General features: G+C 38.0%; 1 protein-coding gene across 2 annotated transcripts in view; it reads left to right on the forward strand.

Annotated features, from left to right (window-relative positions):
- Window positions 1–19,887, forward strand: part of COL8A1 (collagen type VIII alpha 1 chain) — a 94,345-nt gene that overhangs the window by 13,508 nt on the left and 60,950 nt on the right. Inside the window, exon 2 of one of the 2 annotated variants that reach the window (XM_059816289.1) lies at window positions 2,692–2,819. The exons of the other annotated variant lie outside the window; for it this stretch is intronic. The gene's annotated coding sequence lies outside the window, so the exon portion shown is untranslated. The remainder of the gene's footprint in view (window positions 1–2,691; window positions 2,820–19,887) is intronic. 2 annotated transcript variants of the gene reach the window in all.

A 19,887-nucleotide genomic window follows, 5' to 3' on the forward strand; every position in this document is an offset into this window, starting at 1 on the left:
GAACTGTGGTTCTGACGGTTTCAGAACATATATGGTGTTACTGCCTGTATTGCCTATGTAGCCAAACGAAGCAGCACATAGGTGAGGACTATGCTGAGCTCCAGAGAAAGGGGGAAGCAAACCCCTTCTCACCCTCATTTGCACATAGTCAGCAAGCGTACCTACCACTACCCTATTATTAATCAGCTGCCCTCTTTCTATCAAGGCACTGCCACTTAATTGCTCCCTACTACTCACTGACATATATATCCTGGTGTGGCTTTCTTAGTAACTTTTATAGTTTAATCTATGATTACTGAAAATTAAATTAGTTTATTGTCTCTTAAGCAGAGTTCACTTTTGTCCTTATTCCAGAGGCTATCAAAACATGGTTCATCTACCCAGCAGGTCACATAATGCAGGTTCCCCTCTTTAGTTGCCTAGTGCTTCTAGCCATTGTCACTAGTATGATATGCCTGCACCGAACAAAACCAACTGTGGCACTCTCCCTTACTAGAAATGTACTTCCCACAGACCATATCTCATTCATAACCAACATCAAATTCAATGGCACAATTGGTTAAGGGCCTCTAAAACAGACAAATGAAAAATCCAAACCTTTCAATTTGAAAAGTTAAGTTTAAAAACCCCTTTGTATTATTTACATTACACCCTCTTTGTGTTCCTCTGTGAAATGTAACAGGATTTTAAAAAGGCTAAAGAGAACTTATGACTATAGGTAACTACCATGTAAGGTCATTCCACATGTCATCTTACAGAAACAACAGAAAGAGAGGGGCAGCTATAGAAATGATGACACCTCATGTCTAAGCTATATTGTTAAAAAAAAGAATTTGAAGGAAAAAAAAAATGTGTCCCTCAGTTTGAGCATATCGTCTGTACAGTTGCTGAACACTGTTCTTAGGGAATGACCTAATGAATCTTTACATATTAATAAGGGAAAACTGAATCCTGATGGTGTGCCTAGGCTGTTGGATATAGTTTCCAATGTCAGCTTTCTCCATGCTCAAGGATTTTCCTATTTTGGTTCCATCCTACTGAATATAACATTCAGTGTCAAAGGTCTGAATCTAGAGCAGACCTTTGATCTAGCTACCCCAAATTTGTATCCACAAAGAACAAGACTTTGCAGTATCAATCTGCTTGGAGGAATCGACACATTAAAGCTACTACAGTAGTTAGTAGAAGTTTGCATCCTTTAACGTATTCCAAATCGACCATACATTCAGGGATGACCAGGCTCAACGTTAGCAGAAGCTCTCTGACTTTCTGCACTTCTCTCCTGTTGTACAAGAGGAATGACTTTCAGAATATCCATCTTATTTCAGTCAGGAACAGAAGTAGAGGTTTTCCAAGGCAGACAAATGAGTCAGCCACTTGTTCCAAATAAATGGAAATGGTGTTCCAAGTTTCCTAGACAGCTTTAAGAACTACGTAGAGCAATTCAGCTGCTTCATATATTGTGTTCTACACCTCACATTTAGAGGACACAAAATCACATACTTTTTATTCCAGATACAAGTTGTTTTACCCACAGCAGTCTAAAGCCATCTCATTTTGTCTCGGTCCTCGACATACATGCTACTCATCTTGCTTGTGCCCCTCCCCAGAACAAAAGTAGCACTCTTCAGAGTGAAGAGCAGCAGCTGAGGTTCCCAGACTGCCACGGGTATCCTAAATAATACTGAACTAAGTGTCTTAATGCCTATGATTGCATTTGCCCATTTGTATAACAAGGATGTTAATATTTTGCTTTCTGAGGAGGAATGTTGTAAACCTTAATTAATATATCAGTGACAAAAAAATCATGAGTTACAGCTTTAACTGTACAGTAAAATAGAACATCTCTGTGGATAAATAATTATAAGGGGTTATATAAAACTATAAAAATAATTTCTTAACTGCAAACCTTGCCTTAACAAGAAACATAACTCCTTCCTCCCTCAAGAAAGCTCATTGACTCATGTCTTTGTTTAAGTGTCATGGTAAATTTGTTCTTTTATAACATGTAGTAGTTTAGCTTTGAACTTTTGATTTTTGGAAAAGGCAGAGCGGAAAAATGTTTTCATGGGAGAGGAGTGCACATTCCAGAGCTGTCGACTGTTACCCGTTTATGGGAGGGGGGGGGAGCAAAACTACTTAGGTTTTAAGCTTTGGTTGATGCAGTTTGTTGTTGTCTGATATTTTGTGATAAACCAAAGAGTTTACACTGTACAGTGAAATATTTCAATTTCCTTTCTCATTTTTCCAGTTTTTGCTTGTTCAAAACTCTGAACAAGCTTCAAACTGACTGCTGTTGAGGAGAGAAAAATTAGCTTTGTATTAATAGAAACAGTAATATACAAAGTAGTCCAAAGAGAAAATAACTCAGTTTACTGTGAATTATAGAGCTACACACAATTATAATGTGGGAATGCAGACAATATTACTCATAAAAATAAAACAAAACAAAATGTAAGCCCTTCGTGGTGTCTTTGTAACCTGAGCAACAGTTTTAACCACAATTTTCCTCTGCTGTTTCATGTTTATTTAATGTATTAACATTTGATTACGTCAAAAAAATATTAAAATAGGAAAATAAAATAAACTTTATGTACCTTATTTATTCAAGCAAAGTAAAAAATACTTCTCTGCTGTCCTTCATATTTTGAAGAGTATTAACATACACGCTTTCTTCTCTTCTCTTTCTAGAAAGAGAAGAAACAGATTGTCAGAATCCTTCAAATTTGATACTCAGCACTGTTATGATCTCTTCATTACTGGATGTTGAGTCTGGATATCAGAACTGGTACAGTGAAGTACTCTCCTATTAAACTGAGGTAATTTTCTTCCTAACAGTTTAATTGTTTAAAGCATTACAAAAGATGCCCTGCCACCCCCCTATTCCCTGCCAATAAAAACATTTCTGGGCAGAACATTATACTGTGTAATATAGCACCAGTTGACAAGAAAGACATGAGAACTGATGCTTTTGCTAACAGGCAGGGAGATTAAGGCCCTATTTATTAATATAAATTTAGCAAGAATGCGTATTCAGGATGACCACACTGAACTGGGTTTGGAAACCAACTGCAAGTGTCAGCTCCTTTCCCTTGACAGAGGGACTAGTGACATGATAGATGCAACATCCTGGATTCACGGCCTGTTAAGAGACTACTGTACAACCATTATGGCTGTGTCAGAGACTGCATTCTTTGCTGCATTGCTGTTAAGTCATTGAGGACAGAGAGCATAATTAATGAAAAAGTCTAATGCTGAAACAATGCAATTAAAAAGTCTTTCAAAGTTTCATTTCCTGGGGAAAATTATTGCTATTGAAAAGGATGTCTAGTCAAAAATCTTAACAGACAAAGGCTAGAAACTTCATGAGAATACCAGCCCCAAGACAGAGATGAGGAGAGAACTTCTCCATTCACAAAGCCAGAAGATGTCAGGGTATTATTCTGAGAGAGGCAGCCTTTGCCGAGGACATCAACTGCTTTTCAGACACACACTGAGATAAGTTTCTACTTAGTGGGATGGGCATTCATACAGTAGGTTCTTTCATAAATATTATTCACTCAGCATGAAAAACTGCATTTATGAAAGCCTACCAGTCACTGGTTAATAGTGTCATGTTTTCCCTCAAGAACAGAATGGCACACAATGCAGGCCTGATGTAGTCATAGCATACTACAGGAACATGCAACTTAGGACAGGAAGGCAGTCAGTTGCAGAATTGTGTTCAAAAAAAAAAAAAAAGAAAAGAGAAAAAAAGAAAATCCACAAATCCACTGGCCCTTAAGGATGCAGAGATGCAATTAACTTCAGAGCTAAGGTACACAAGAGAACATTTTCAGAAAGTTTCCTGCCCTCACAGGGCTTTAATGTATCCCCTCCTTTCCTGGTGTATCAGTAATCAAGATACTATCAGTTTTCTGTCCATTGCCCTAATAGAATTGCACACCTTTCACAGTATATTAACATGCATCTTGAAGAAGCTGCGGTTTTACTTTGTAACTTCCTTTTCTCCTCAATTAAAAAAAAAAAAAGCTTCTAGAAATACACACCAATACAGCTAAATCACAAAAACACAGTGTAAAGAATTAATTGCTTTAGATAAGGTTTGTGAGTGGGTTATCATATAATCACCATTGCAGACAAGAGGAAAATAAAAAAAAAAAAATACAGAGAGGTGCACGGGAAGATCAGCTTAAGGACAGATATACCCCTGTTAGTATATCTAACAAAACTGCCTCAGGCTCCACATTTGCTTTCAAAGTAGTGGAAATCTGTTACAAGACAGTAACCAACGTGGCACGTAATTTGAGGTCATTTAAAGCCTGCCTGTTAAACAAACATTACTCTGATATTTTTTTTCCAAAGATTCATAATATTTCCTGTATACTTTCAGCAATTTTTGTCCTATCTGTCTCTTAAACTATCATTTTGAACCACTGAGAAATTGTTTGCCTAAAGCCAGAACTCTGTTTTCAATACCTTTCTGTTATTAATATTCCTTAAGTTACATTTCAGCTTCCAATCAAGGTTTGCTGCAACAATTTCTCTTTTGATGCAAGTCCACTGTACTGTACCTTGGATCTCAGCTAGAATGCACAGTATGTCACGTGAACAGTAAAAAACAATATAGCTCAACTTTCCCAAAGTAGGTTGAATCAGGAGTTTTAAGGATAATCAAAACCATGTTTTTACTAGCAAGCAGAGCCAGTAAGTCATTGAAGCTATATAAATATATTCATACCCACATTGCACTTCATTATAAAAAGAATCTCGCACCCAGAAACACAGAAATTCTTGCTGTGGAATACTGAATAATTGTGGAACAAATAAATGGAAGAATACACTGATCTTTGCATGAGAAGTGCATCGTAAAAGGGATCCCAGTAAAACAAGCTGAATTTTCAGACTTTTATAAACTTGTTATGACTTTCTTAGCAGACATTAGAAAAATTGAAGGATTTTGTACAGACCAGTATTATTTACAGAAGTATTTATTGCTTATATTATTTAAGTGAAACTTAGGCATTATTTCATATACAAATACATGCAAGCATGCAAGTGTGTATATGTTTTTAGCAAAGCCTGTCGCTAAATATTTTGGACGAACTTACAGTCTTTGGTAATGCCAATAGATAGGTCCCAGTCAATTTGATATTTTATGTCAACAAGTTATTCTACATGTGAGAATACATCTGTGTAAATGCAACAGTATGTTTCTTATAGATGTTACTTAAATGCATGTGTCTTTACAGGACTTGTGCCTAGACCCAATCTGGATTTAGACTGCTATCACTCACAGCAGAATATAAATCTTTGTATGTTTCCTCTCTTAGAACTAATTTTTCCTTTTTTTTTTTTTTTTTAAATATTGGGTTTCTTCTCATTGCTAACTACAAAGGCCAGTTTATCAATACAAGTGGAAGCTATCTGAACAGCAGCCAACATAGAACACAGAGTCAATAGCAATGATTCATGGCATTTTTTAGAGTTTGTTGCGGTTTTTTAATGCTCAGAGCCCATATAGGCAAGAAACTATTTCCCATACTGTGAGATGGAAATATTGCTCATCCCTTTGTAGAATATAAAGCTGAGAAATTAAATTGAAGTGATTTAGTCAAACCAAATGTTTTCCTCATCTTAGAAAGGTAGCACTGTGCAGTTCAGCCAAATTGTGGCTACCTGAAAAAGGGAAGAATTTGATCACCTGTGCCTGAAATCACTTTTTAAAGTTGTTCTAACCATGGTGTAGGCACAGCTAAACTGAATGATTTCACCATGCTGAGTTATTTCCCACGTTCCTTTGTTACTCCAGTAATGTCAAAAAATGCAGGAACTGGGAAGTCATATGATCTGTAGGAAAAAGAATATTGTGGTTTCTAAGAAAAATATTTATTACCACGCAAGCTATTTTGATTTATTAAATGATAGCTTCCCATCACAGTGTTTTTTGATATGGTGCTTGAAACCACAAGGGTTGTATAAAGCCAGGACCTTATTTGTTCAAAGGCATCCACTAGTGTTTTTCTTAATAGAAATATCAGTTCATGACAATGCCAGGTTCATAGAAGCTCATCCAGGAATAAACTCTTGAATTATTTTTTTTTTTCCTAGAGTGTCCATTAAGCCAGTGCAGGCACCGTCTCTCACTGCTAGTCTTCTAACATTAGATTTATAGGATGTTATAATTAACAACAGGTGATGGGCAGCACTACATGCACAGCAAGCAAACTGAAAAGACTGGCAGCTTGAGAGCCACTTGTGAATCATGAAAATTTTTCCCTGGATAAACTCAGTAGTAATCCTGGTAGGTTTTCTGGCATTTTTTTGTTTTGTTTTTAAATTCCACCACCCCCACCACCTTTCTTCTTTTTCATGTCAAAGATTAGGGACCATCTGTCTGTTTTGACAGTTATGTAGCTTTTCCACTTCTATGTTTACCTATCTATACAATGAGACAAAATTATGCTTCCCTACTCACAGAGGACTTCTTGGAAGATTACAGACAAGTCTACACACAAAATTTTAAAATTATGCAGATTTTTAAGAGAAGCTTATGTCTCCATTATTCCAGCTCTCTCAAACTCACATTCTGTACAAAGAACACAAAGGGAAAGAAAAGGTTCAAATCATATACAGCCTCCACATCAATTTTAAGAATAGCAGTTCTTCAGCTTAGGACTGAAAAGGAGAGAGGAAGACACTGAAAAACAAGAATCAGCGAAACAAAAATATGTCCCAAATGAGTTTTCATTTGCATAGTTAAACAAATACCATTCTTTTAATTTTTTTCTTCTGTTGTGAGAATAGAATTGAGGCAAGGTATGTTGGGAAAGGCAATGGTTTTGTTTAACAAAGTGAAGAAGGACTTGTACCCAAATCTACCAATAGATCTAACTTTTATGAATAATTTCCAATGTACTAACCAGATGTGATCATGATATTCATGAGTTAATTACATGTCATAACAAATGATTACTTTTATTTTCTTTTTTTTTTTTTAATAAAAACCCCCTCTATTTTGGATAACTGGCTACATATCCTCATTGATAGTAGTAAATACTTTAAATGCATTAACTGGTAGGAAGATATAAATAGGAATGTTAAAAAAAATAGGAAAAAAATCAGTATTTGTACTATAGAAAGGATTGGAGATTTTTTTTTTTTTTTTTTTTATGACTACATTCCACACTCTTGTCAATATAGTTCCCCAGCTCCTCTACAAATAACTCTGATACATGAAATTAATTTGTACTGAAGCCCTTTTAGGGTGTTTCTTCCCTCCTTTTATCCTCCCCACCCCAAAATACACTTGAATCAGTAACCTTAAAGTTCTTAGCATTACTATATTAGAGAGCAATGACTGTTATTCTAGCTTTATGTTACCAGGCTGCCAACAGGAACATATGGTGCTAAAAATTTGAGTTCTTCACAACTTAGTGAACTAATATTATCCGAGAACCCTTTTCACATTAACTGTGGAAAAACATGCTCCTTTTTTCCTGAGCTTATGGGATCACTGTAGGCATGGACTAGATATGAGTACCTGAGAGAACCTAGGCTGTGACCACACTATATAGGTTTGCATATACTAACACATATATGTGCACTTCTGTAATGCAAAGTGATCAGTTTTAATGCCGGTCCTTTGGCTGTAATTCTACAGTTGCACTACTTGTCTCAAATCCACCAGTAAACATAAAGTTGTATGTTTACTCAGCACAACCCAAACCAGTACTAACTTTTTAGATAACGCTGTGTTAACTTCATTGTGAATTGGAATCTTAACTGATTTTGATAAACTGCGTTATTGTATAGTGGTGACTATAAAGTGAGATGGTTGCAATGGTGGATTTATCCTGCTTGTTGCAGAGTTTGCACCTCATTAAAATTCACATAGCAGTGCTTATCTATAGCCGAGACACAAAGTTGCTCAGGGGAACACTTGTTACTCTGGGTAATTAATCAGAGGTGATGGGAAATTTTTCTTAGCGTTCTTGATAATCTCCAGGGCATCATCCAACTGTGAAATTTTGGCCTCACTGAAGTGGAAAGCAAGTTTCATCAGTAACTAGAATAGGCCAAGACATTTCTCACAAAGCATTTAACGACCTGGTGTCATCTGGCAAAGTTTCTCTGTGCAGTCTTTTTTAAGAGCTGGAGAAATACTTCATTTCTGTTAAGTATTTCATATGCATACATAACAAGCCCCTTGTTTTGGTAATCATAGGCACATTTTACGGAAGGTTCTAGACATTCTTTAGGGTAAATAAATTTTTGAAGGGCTTGAATCTATACTCAAATAAAGTCTTACAGCTCAGTGAACTTGAAATCACATCCTCAATAGGAAATTTATGGTTTTGCAGAAGCAGGGAGAAAATACGTAAGACCATCAAAACACTTGGAGATTCAAGCACATAGCTTGAAACAGCCTGAAGACTTCCACTTTGTAGAGCGAAGCTAGCCTCAAAGATAATTATTTTATTTAAAAAAAAACAAAACAAAACACCACCATCCATCAGATGCTCTACTTTGAGTAACACAACTCTAAATTTATCACTTTAAAAAGAAGAAAACCCTTAATCCAGTAACATTTTATTTTCATGGTGGCTAGGCCTAGATTTTAAAATTTGAATATGTAGAGACCAAAGAAAGATGTCTTTTTCTTATTGAAATGCTTCAGGATAGTTAAACTTCTGCTGCATAAAAGTAGTAGGAATTTTAAAAAGATTGACGATATTTCCAATTCAGACAAAGAATCCTTCCCAACCCAAAGAACTATTCAAATATCCAAGCATAAAATAGAGCCAGGTTTCTTAGAAAAAGTTCAGTGATTTAGACAAATCTTAAACCTAGTTGAAACTGACTCAGCAATTTTATTTCCTCTATTCAGCTCTTTCAGGTGTGACTTTGTTAATACTAAGTCTTAATTCACCTTTTAGACTCATTTCACATTTTTATCAACGACTCATTAGTTTAGCCATCCTTGTCCTAGAAACAGTATTTTCCCCAGCTACATCTACTGAAAACAACGTTATTTTAAGAGATATAAAATATACAAAATAATTGAATCATGAAAACTTATGGTATATGGGACAGAAGTTTACAGGCTAAATTAAAATTTGACTGATTTTTCATTTAAGTGCTGCTACAACATAAAAAAATATTTTCAAAACAGTAACTGCTGAACACCGATATTAATGGACAGGTTTACCCAAGCTCATGAAGAGAGCTGCAAGCTTCCTATTCCTTTTTTGATTGACCCCTGGCTCACAGTAAATTTGTCTTGATTAAGAACATACTGTGTTATTGCTGAATGCTCTTGTTTTGAGTGCATCGTACCAGTTTCACTGTAGCAGGAGCTAAATGAATGATTATTTTCTCAAATTACTTAATAGCATCATGAATTCAAGCATGGACATTTCAAAAGGTTTGTTTCTCATTGTGATGACTAACTCAAAATCTCCATAATAGATTCACAAAGGCATTAGCAGTTTTATGAATTTAGCAAAAGTAACTGGCTCTCAGCATTAATTACAGCCTTGAAATTCTATCAGAAACAAGTCATTGTAATATCTCGGATCTGAAAGAGAACCCTTCTTTACAGGTAGATACTTAGATGGATGTGGTTTCTTAATACTGTTTCTTCTAAATGAAAGTTAATGCTGGTATTTTGCTTTTAGACTGAGCTATCTTATTGAGTAATTTATAAAATAAGACATTTCTGGGGGCAAGTTACCATGTGTGCCAAGAAGGTCTACTTGTCAATGCACGACTTGGATGCAGGATTTGTACCCACATTATTCAGGCACATAACTTCCACTGAACAGGAGTCAGGCCACCCACTGCTTGTGTAAGACTGAGTATAAATTTTGTGTGCCTCAATTCCTGTTTGTGAAAACACACTGATGATACACCCCTTAACATAGGAGTTAGGATGATAAACTGACTACTGTTTGTGAAGTAATGACATGCTAAAGACTGCTTAGCAATATTCACTGAACTCAAGGATAGAGCTATATGAATTCTGTCTTAAAGAACTTACAGTCTTGCTACTTAACTGTAAGACACGTTTACATTGCTTAACTGATCTATGTCCTGTGATGCTGATTCAAAGCAGCTACAGGTACCTCAGTCAGTGGAGTTACTATAGTTAAAGTGAATCTTTTATGTAATACATTTCACACTGGGGACAGAATTAAGTATCTACTGATATTTCATCTTTGTTTTGTCAAATGGAATCTTTTATTTATGCAAGTGTACACAGGTGCATGTACACTTACTCATAAATAAAAGAAAAAGTTTCTTTTTGGGGAAAGGCACAATAAAACATTTCAAGTAAAATCAAAAGCCATATAGAAACAATATAAACTATGCTGTATTTGAGCTATAGGAATAAGGGATAGGAAAGATGAAGGCTCTTTGCACAAGTAAACTATCTTAAACCTTGTTGGTGAACAGCACAACACAAAACCTGTAAAATTTACAATTCAGCAAAAATATCCTCTATGTTTCATAGAATCATAGAATCATTTAGGTTGGAAAAGACCCTTAAGATCACCAAGTCCAACCGTTAACCTAACCCTGCTAAGTCCACCACTAAACCATGTCCCTAAGCACCTCATCCACACGTCTCTTAAAGACCTCCAGGGATGGTGACTCCACCACCTCCCTGGGCAGCCTGTTCCAATGCCTGACAACCCTTTCAGTGAAAAAATTTTTCCTAATATCCAACCTAAACCTCTCCTGGTGCAACTTGAGGCCATTTCCTCTTGTCACTTGGGAGAAGAGACCAACACCCACCACCTCTCTACAACCTCCTTTCAAGTAGAGAGTGTAAGGTCTCCCCTTAGCCTCCTCTTCTCCAGGCTAAACAACCCCAGCTCCCTCAGCTGCTCCTCACAAGACTTGTGCTCCAGACCCCTCACCAGCTTCATCGCCCTTCTCTGGACACGCTCCAGCACCTCAATGTCCTTCTTGTAGTGAGGGGCCCAAACCTGAACACAGCATTCGAGGTGCGGCCTCACCAGCACCGAGTACAAAGGAACAATCACTTCCCTGCTCCTGCTGGCCACACTGTTTCTGATACAGGCCAGGATGCCGTTGGCCTTCTTGGCCACCTGGGCACACTGCTGGCTCATAGTCCGCCAGCTGTTGACCAACACCCCCAGGTCCTTTTCTGCAGGGCAGCTTTCCAGCCACTTGTCCCCAAGCCTGTAGCGTTGCATGGGGCTGTTTTGGCCCTAGTGTAGGACTCAGCACTTGGCCTTGTTGAACCGCACACAGCTGGCCTTGGCCCATTGATCCAGCCTGTCCAGATCCCTCAAGCAGATCAACACACCTGCCCAACTTGGTGTTGGCTGCAAACTTACTGAGGGTACACTCGATCCCCTCATCCAGATCATTGATAAAGATAGTAAACAAAACTGGCCCCAATACTGAGCCCTGGGCAACACTGCTGTGACCAGCCACCAACTGGATTCAACTCCATTCACCACAACCCTTTGGGCCTGGCCATGCAGCCAGTTTTTTACCCAGCGAAGAGTGCACTCATCCAAGCCATGAGCAGTCGGTTTCTCCAGGAGAATGCTGTGGGAAACAGTGTCAAAGGCTTTACTAAAGTCTAGGTAGACTACATCCACAGCCTTTCCCTCATACATTGTGGGTAACCTTGTCATAGAAGGAGATCAGGCAAGGCAAGAAGGAGATCAGGCAAGAAGGAGTCGGGCAAGACCTGCCTTTCATAAACCCATGCTAACCGGGCCTGATCACCTGGTTGTTCTGTACATGCCACTTGATGGCACTCAAGATGATCTGCTCCATAATGTTCCCTGGAACCGAGGTCAGGCTGACAGGCCTGTAGTTCCCCAGATCCTTCTTCCAGCCCTTCTTGTAGATGGGCGTCACATTTGCTAACCTCCAGTCCACTGAGACCTAACCAGTTAGCCAGGACTGCTGCTAAATGATGGAAAGTAGCTTGGTGAGCACTTCCGCCAGCTCCCTCAGTACCCTTGGGTGGATCCCATCTGGTCCCATAGACTTGTGGGTGTCTAAGTGGTGTAGCAGGTTGCTAACCATTTCCCATTGGATAGTGTTGGCTTCATTTTGCTGCTACCTACCATCACAGCGGGCTGGGCACCTGGAGAAGAACTGGTCTTACTATTAAAGACTCAGCAAAGAAAGCATTAAGTACCTCAGCCTTTTTCTCATCCTTTGTCACTATGTTCCCCCCCCCTCAACCAGTAAAGGATGAAGATTCTCCTTAGCCCTCCTTTTGTTGTTAATGTATTTACAGAAACATTTTGTATTGCCTTTTATGTTCCCTTATTAAATGAATGGAACAGATATTCCCAGAATAGGATATTCCACAGTACAGAAATCTATAGCAGACAATTTTAGGAGAACATTCTAGTAGCATCTTTTTGTTTACAGCTCTTTGTGTGCCAGATGGGAAGAATGCATCTGAAAGGTGCTTGGCCACCTTTGAACATTTTTAATATGATAATTCTTCAGTATGAACTTTGGGGAGAGTATCTGTTAAAACCAAAGATTGGCTGCTTCAGATTAGATTAGAATGACTGCTGGAAGAGCGTCCCTCAATGAACAATAATTTTACCATATACCATGTCACTAGTAATTTGTCCTTTTAAATAAATGGACATAAGAAAGAGGCCTGAAGAAAGAGCAGAAAAATATGGAGATGTTCTTGACTCAGTGGTGACTGAATACAAAACTAACCATCTGTGCTGTATGAATGTACTCCGAACAGTATCACATAGGTACAATATTCACATGCTACAATTACAGTCATGCTATAGACACAGTAGCCCACACCAGCTCATTCCAAACCGTTCTGTTATTGACAGAGCGGGTGTGGGAAAAGATTTTGCACACAGCCTACTGAATGGTAATAACTCAGCAGCGTGAAATCCTTATGTGTATTTGTGAAGAGATCCCTCCAAGTTCCTGCAAAAGCTGTGGTTCATAAGGAACCACAGGCCAAATATGGCCTGAGTGGTTTTAGACATCTAAGGAGTCAGGTCAAGACAGGAATTTAAGTGTGGTTTGCTAAGTGGAGGTGTTAACCTTGCCAGATTGAGTTATATAGCCTTCTAACATAAGCAGTCCAAGTCTGCTACCTTGATGAAAACTTTGTACTATAGGTCATGATAAATGCAATTCTTGAACTAGCAGTTTTGCTTTGCCTTTAAGGGGTGGAGCCAGAGCACTTAGGAATATTTCTTAGAAGAACAACAAATGTTAAATATCTTTTTGTTCTTCAAATTTGAGCAGGTGGACTTCTTAGTCTTTAGTCTTGCAAAAAGAGTTTGCAGCAGGGAAGGAGTAAGTTTCCATTAACTAATTCAAAAGACTGGCCAAACATAAAACAAAAACAATGAAAGAATTTGGTTGTAATTCTGTCTGTCTCTTTGAAGGAATAGAAACATTCTTGGATATGTCCTTCGTTTTGACACATTTATACCAATTACAAATTGAAGGGCAAAGTTGGAGTACTATTTCCTCCAAACTGCCTCAGCCCCTATTTGTTCTAGTACTGTCTCTGACAGAATCCCTTGGAGAGCAAAGGAACTTTCTCTTTTAATGTAATTGCTCTTGAAGGTGTTTAAAGCATCCAGAAGAGAAAAGGAAGTAGTTCTACAACTAATTTGTGTAAATCTGGAAAGTATCTATAACTTGTAACTTATATATATAAAACTTGTCTATAACTTATAGAAGGCAATGTAATTTTAATAAATCTTTTGCTACTCCTTTAGAAAAAAGTGCAGCAAGAAGAGGTGCATCAATACGAGATGCCTCAATACCGTATTTGAATTAAATTTCAGAGAGCTAAATCAGTGTCTTCCTTCTCCTTTGTATTTTACTGTAACTGTCTTGGGTGCTGCTTACTTCAGCAGCATTAATTTGAGGAGTGAAAGCTAGTAAGCGAGAGGAAAAGACAAGCAAACCTGGAGTGAAAAACCATGCTAAAGATTAGATCTTTGTATACTTTAATTAAAGAACTTTAAGAATATTCAAAAAGGAGAAAAGCGGAACAAAAGTCCTGTGAAATGCAAGATGTTTGTCCTGAGCTACGGAAAACTGGTTGATCATCAATTGACAGTCAATTTATATTTCTAAAGATATGTGAGCCTTAAAAAAAAGGGTTTTTTTAATTGTGACATGAGTAGAAAAACATATACTTGTTGCTTTTAAGAGAGGGAAAAATAATTCAGAATATTAGACAGTGCTGAACATAGGAGCATTCACAAATTAGCAACCCAGTAATCATTGGTCACACCAGTACGCAATGCCTCCTACTTTCAGCGATGCACTCGCTGGGAAGGGGCAGTAAAGGCCCACTGGGCACATTCGTGCTGCTTCACTTGGCAGTAAATTTAGGCTTTCCATTAATTCTTTCCCACTAAACGGTAGAAAGGCAGTGCCTGGGAAGGCACTGGAAAACTTGTCTCATTTGAATGGGGGGCAAGCTTCATCCATGCCACAGAGCGTTTCTGACAACAAATGATAACGTATCCTAAACAAAGTTTTAATCTACGTCCTGACAGGCAGTCAAGTAAAGAACAACCATACACTTCCGTTGAAGGTTATGTTTACAGATAGGATTGCAGTTTGGGCAAGCCTCCTGTTAGAGCCTGAGGTAGCTTCAGCGTGAAGACAGCACAATAGTACTGCAAGGTCTTTAAGATCTACTCAATATTCTCTATCAGCAATGCTTTGTCATAAGTTTAAAAGGAAAAATACTGTCTATTGAATCAACAGTCACAGCAACTGGGAAAAATAAAAAGACTAGCCTCTTCCTTAGAGCAATGCATGCAAGTTACCTTTTGTAATATTTCTATCTATTCAGTCAAATGCACAGTCAATCAGAAAACTTACTTAAGAGAAGTACAATTCCCCTGAAAAGTGAGAGGGGAGAGAAATCAGATTTGAGGGCTTTTTCTCCTCTATAAGCACCAAAACAGTCGGAGATTTGTCTGAGCATGTGCGAGGAAATTGGAAAGAAGAAGGTTTTTTTAGGCACTTACACCACTTCCACTCCCATCCACAAAAAGCAAAAGCTTCTTTTTTCTTAGTTCTAGTCCCTTCTCCTCACAGAAATCAAATAACTCGTGTATCTACTGATTTAGGAAGTCATCATCAGAAAAAAAGGAAAAAACAAAAGCCAAAAAACCAGACACCACACACCCCCAAACACACCATGATCAGAGTTTGGCAGGTACAAAACAGAGATATGGGTGAGCAACACAAAATCGCTTAAAGCTAGCTGATTTGCACCCTAGCACACCCAAAATAGATGAAACCTTTTTAATGAGTCAACCCATCACCTCTTAGAACACAGGAGGAACATTTTCTTGTGGTCTTGTGGTACATTTCCTGCTTTCCTCTCATTATCCTCTAGACTGAAGAGGGATGGCGCTTCCTCCTCTAGTTGGGACAGATAATTCCACAGCCTAAGCTCCTGCTTAGATGAAAGCAGAGGAAAAAAGCTTCCCGAGTCCAAATGCCCATGAATAAGCACATCAGGCATCTTAACATATACTTTGCAACAGCTTCCAAGTTCATTGATGGCATTGCCTTGAAACAGTTCAGTGAAGGGGATGAAATCAAGTAAAGACAACAAACTGTACATTTTAATTTTTTTTTTTCACATCTAAAATAACTTCTTTATAATGCAATCATGTTGTTCCTGGAAAGACTCACTGCAGAGCCAGATTACTAGCTGGTTCATTCCCTTTCCAGCCAGCAAAAGAATCTCTATTCACCAGCCAGAACACTTGCAAGGCAAGCGCCATCTAATTCAGTTGTGAGCAACTTCAGGAACTTCATGATTCTGTACTCACACGTGTGCAAACCACCTTCTTTAATAAGCCTTGGGGATTTTACATCAAACAGAGCAACTGAACCACAACTCTGTGGCTCAGCAGTTGTTAGTATGTGTCTGCCAACAGAAGCCGGCTTGATAAAAACTATTTTCATTTAAGCTTCAATTGATATTCCATGCTATTTATTTCTTAGCTGCTTCCTCATCCCAGCTCCTTTAACTGCTCTACATCACAGAAACCAACGCACTAGAAGTGCAATTTGTGGCAAGCAGGAGAGGCTATGAAAGCTGATGAAAACCTCACTGTTGGTTGTGCTGTCCATTGCAGCACCAGCTCAGCCCAAACTGCTTCTTCAGGCATTTTAGTAATGCTACTAAGACGACAGCTCTCCCAGCTTCATCTACAGCAACACAAACCACCGCCACTCTTTGGGTGTAAAATGATTGATGATGGCACCTAGCTGTGAGGAGCAGAGGGCACGTTTTGATTGTGAAGGTCATAGCCAAGTCCTCTAACAAAAAATTCCAGGGAATTTTTAACTCCCACACAGAGCAAACATAGTATTACTTGCTAGTAACACCTGGTCTCCCTTCTCTGTCAGATCTGACACTTAAGCTCTGCCAGCCACGTAACAGTTGCTAAAATAAATATGCAGTACAACTAGTGAGTACTGTTTCCATTTCTGCTTCACCCCGCATTCATGCTGTCAAGACAGAGTTTCTCCAGAAGAAAAAGAAACCATGTAGCTTTTTTGACAAAGACCTCAATTTTCATGCTTTCATTAATTTACCAAAGCTTACACAGTATGTAGTAATATTGTCCAATGATTTTGACATGAGTGATAGTATTTAGTTTAACACAATCAGTCTCTGCAGAATAAAGTAATCTCCCCAGATACCAGTGTGTTTGATTGCATGATGTTCTGACTCTGTGTCATCCATTTGACACAAACACTCCACTTGAATGTTCATCAGGAGGACATATTTATCAGATACTCTTCTTTCTCTTCTTTAAGAATATTTTGAGATGTGAATTCTCTAAAGAGCATAAAAAAATAAAAGCATACAGACCTGAACTCGAAACCTGTTCTCACACAACTAAGTTGTCAGCTTTCTTTCTTTCCTTCCTTTTTAAACTCTCTTGGATTTATCCTATGATTTCATGTCAAAGTTTCATAGTTACCATGTATTTGGAGATATGATATATCGTTTCTTAAAGCAGGTTCCCACCTCCATGGTAAGGTCTATTGAACATTGCAGATGAAGTGTTTCTCTTAAATTACATGTAAATGTGTGTGCGATAGTCCACATTTGTTTTATTTGTTTGGTAGGGGGACTCAGATTCCACTTTTCTTATGAGTGTCTAATGGAAAGATTCCAATGCAGAAACACAGCTAAAGCAGCAACAAGAAGGCTTTGTTATTTTGCAATTTATTTCCTGCAGTTAATTCCTTAGCTAATTTACCTGATTTCTGACTGATTTCACAGGTCACTGGACTTGCCAACACATTTTTGCTTTGAGTAACAACTTTGCCAGACCAAAAAAAAAAAAGTCTTCAAAAAAGGGACAAGCTTGTCTTTCTACCTCCACTGCTGAATACAAGACAGGAAATAACTATAAGAGGCAACAAAAGGAGCATATGTACTTTTTGTGCATATGCACACATGTACTATATTCCATGAAGGAGCTATTTCCTAGAATTTCATGCATTAAGTTATTTCAAAACCAGTAATACTTGACTCTTCAGTCATGGATCAATACTTCTTTATGGTACCTTAAATGTATAATAAGAAAGCAGCCTCTGAGCTAAAGGGCTTTATATTCTAAACTAGATCCTCTAGCCCTCCATCAGATGCCAATGTGATACACAAACCTCTCAATGTTATAACCCACCCTGGAAAGTGAGGACAAGTCTTTTTGCATTTCAAACAAAATACTCTGTTACCAGATACCGAGGTAATTTCCTACTATAAATGTAGCCAAAAATACGACAGCGCAACTCCCGCTTTGACAAGTGCTCCCTGAGATAAAGCAAATGTCGTCTTCATAATGTGACAGGTACAGATTAGATGTACAGATTAGATGGTTTTCACTTCATTTGTTGGGACACCTTCTATGAACCTTTGAAAATGTTAGCATTTATTTATTTCTACCCAGACTTCATTTTGCTTTGCTCATGAAACAGACTGGTTTATTGGCATCTCTAAGATCTTAAATTTATTAAAGGATAAATCTATAGTGAATTTAAATGCTAACTCAATTAGAGTGTTTATATGGGGTCTTTGCACAATGTTTATGAGATCAAGTTTGAAGTAAAACCCAGACATGTTCTGTTTCTGTTTTGTACCATGAAGATTGCTGTGCAACTAGGAAACATACTTCAGTGAGTCACATCTTGGAAAAGAAAAAGATAAATGGCTAAAAATGCAATAATAGTAGGATATTGGGAAATAAACACTAACTGAGCTAGCAGACTTGTTTGTAGTCCTGCTTGCAATCACTTCCAGTCCGTGTTGAGGATGTTTCTTCAGCTACCCAACTAAAAAAAAAGTGACAGTCACTGCTCTTGATGACGTTACATCCATAACAAAAGCAAAAAGCAACAGAATTCATTTGTATTACTGTCCTGTATTCAGCTGTGTAAGGCTACAGAGGTTGAAACCCCAGAAAGACAGGAATTTGCCATTTCAGCCTTTAGCTGATCAATAGCCCTTAACATGTACTTTATTTCAGATCTCAGAGTTCCTTGCAAACATAATGAACACCTACCAGTGCTTTAGTCTTGCAAGAAAGGTACCATTATACCAGCTTCCCCTAGTATGAAACTAGAATTGAAAGGGTCTCATGCTTATGTACTTACAGCAGCAGAAGTGGAGAGGATAAGCACCAACAATTCTACTGGTATAATTATACATATACAGTGGTTTTATTTGCCCAGATGTAATCATTACACATTCATATATAAACACCAAAGGAAAAAGGAGAGAAGGTTGTAGTAAGTCATGAAATGCAATTCACTTGTCAAAATTAAGGCCCTTGATGGGTTCAACATCTTTCCCTTGCAATTCTAATTTTTCACTTCATCCCTACTTTTTGGCCAGGGTAAGAATGGTGTAGGAAGTCAAAGTCCACTACCTCTGTAAAGCAGAGGAGTAGGCTAGGTCCTACAAGTAACTTAGTGGCAGTGTTTGGCTCTGAATGTCTCTTGTTCCCCCAAATACATTCCCACAGTTGGAAGATTTTGAGTTAGGACTTCACCTTTTGTCACAAGGAACACTGCCTTTACTCATCTCCTCTACCTCAAGGCAGTGTTTTCCTACCTTGTAGAGGCTGGATCAGAAAAAGGACCAAAATAATCCTTACCTGAAGCAACCTTTTTAAAAATTTATTAATAGAACAGCTGTTTGCTCCATCCATTGCATTTGCAAACATATACTGTCCCCTTTTCAAAGTCACTAGGAACTTATTTTGAAGCAGAAGCAAAGGGAATGATATCCAACAAGTCATCTGATTTATTGCAGTGACCCTCTTATATATGCAGTGTTAAAGTGATCATACGGTTGGCTGTAGAAATGCTAAGTATTTCAATTCAGTCGATCAGTTTAAAGGAATAAGTAATACACATATGCTTTTGTAATTACATCAATATGTTAAAAAAAAGATTTTTTTAAAAAAGTGCTAAATCACTGTATAGTATACACAAGCTAAACCAAGAGCTTATTTTAGAGAGAAAAATGAAAATATATATCCTCCAGGCTAGATAGCAAAAGTTTTGGCACCTCTGAAGATCTGGAATGCTTCCACATGTAGGTGTGATTCAAAACAGTATACACACATTTCCAACAGCAAGATCTGCAATTCCTCACCATCCTACCAAAAATGCTAAAGGAGGCTGATAGTTTGTATACTACCTTGGCTGAGCCTGTGTGTTCACTGGTGCCAGATACCATTCCTAGTGTTTTCAGCCTTCTGCAGGACTTTGTATCCAAGAAGTCCCTAACACTGTTGTAGGCAATGTTGTTCTTGAGAAGTACCGCGTTCAGGG

The sequence above is a fragment of the Gavia stellata genome, chromosome 1 (assembly GCF_030936135.1).
Source record: "Gavia stellata isolate bGavSte3 chromosome 1, bGavSte3.hap2, whole genome shotgun sequence".
Classification (NCBI taxonomy): Eukaryota; Metazoa; Chordata; class Aves; order Gaviiformes; family Gaviidae; genus Gavia; species Gavia stellata.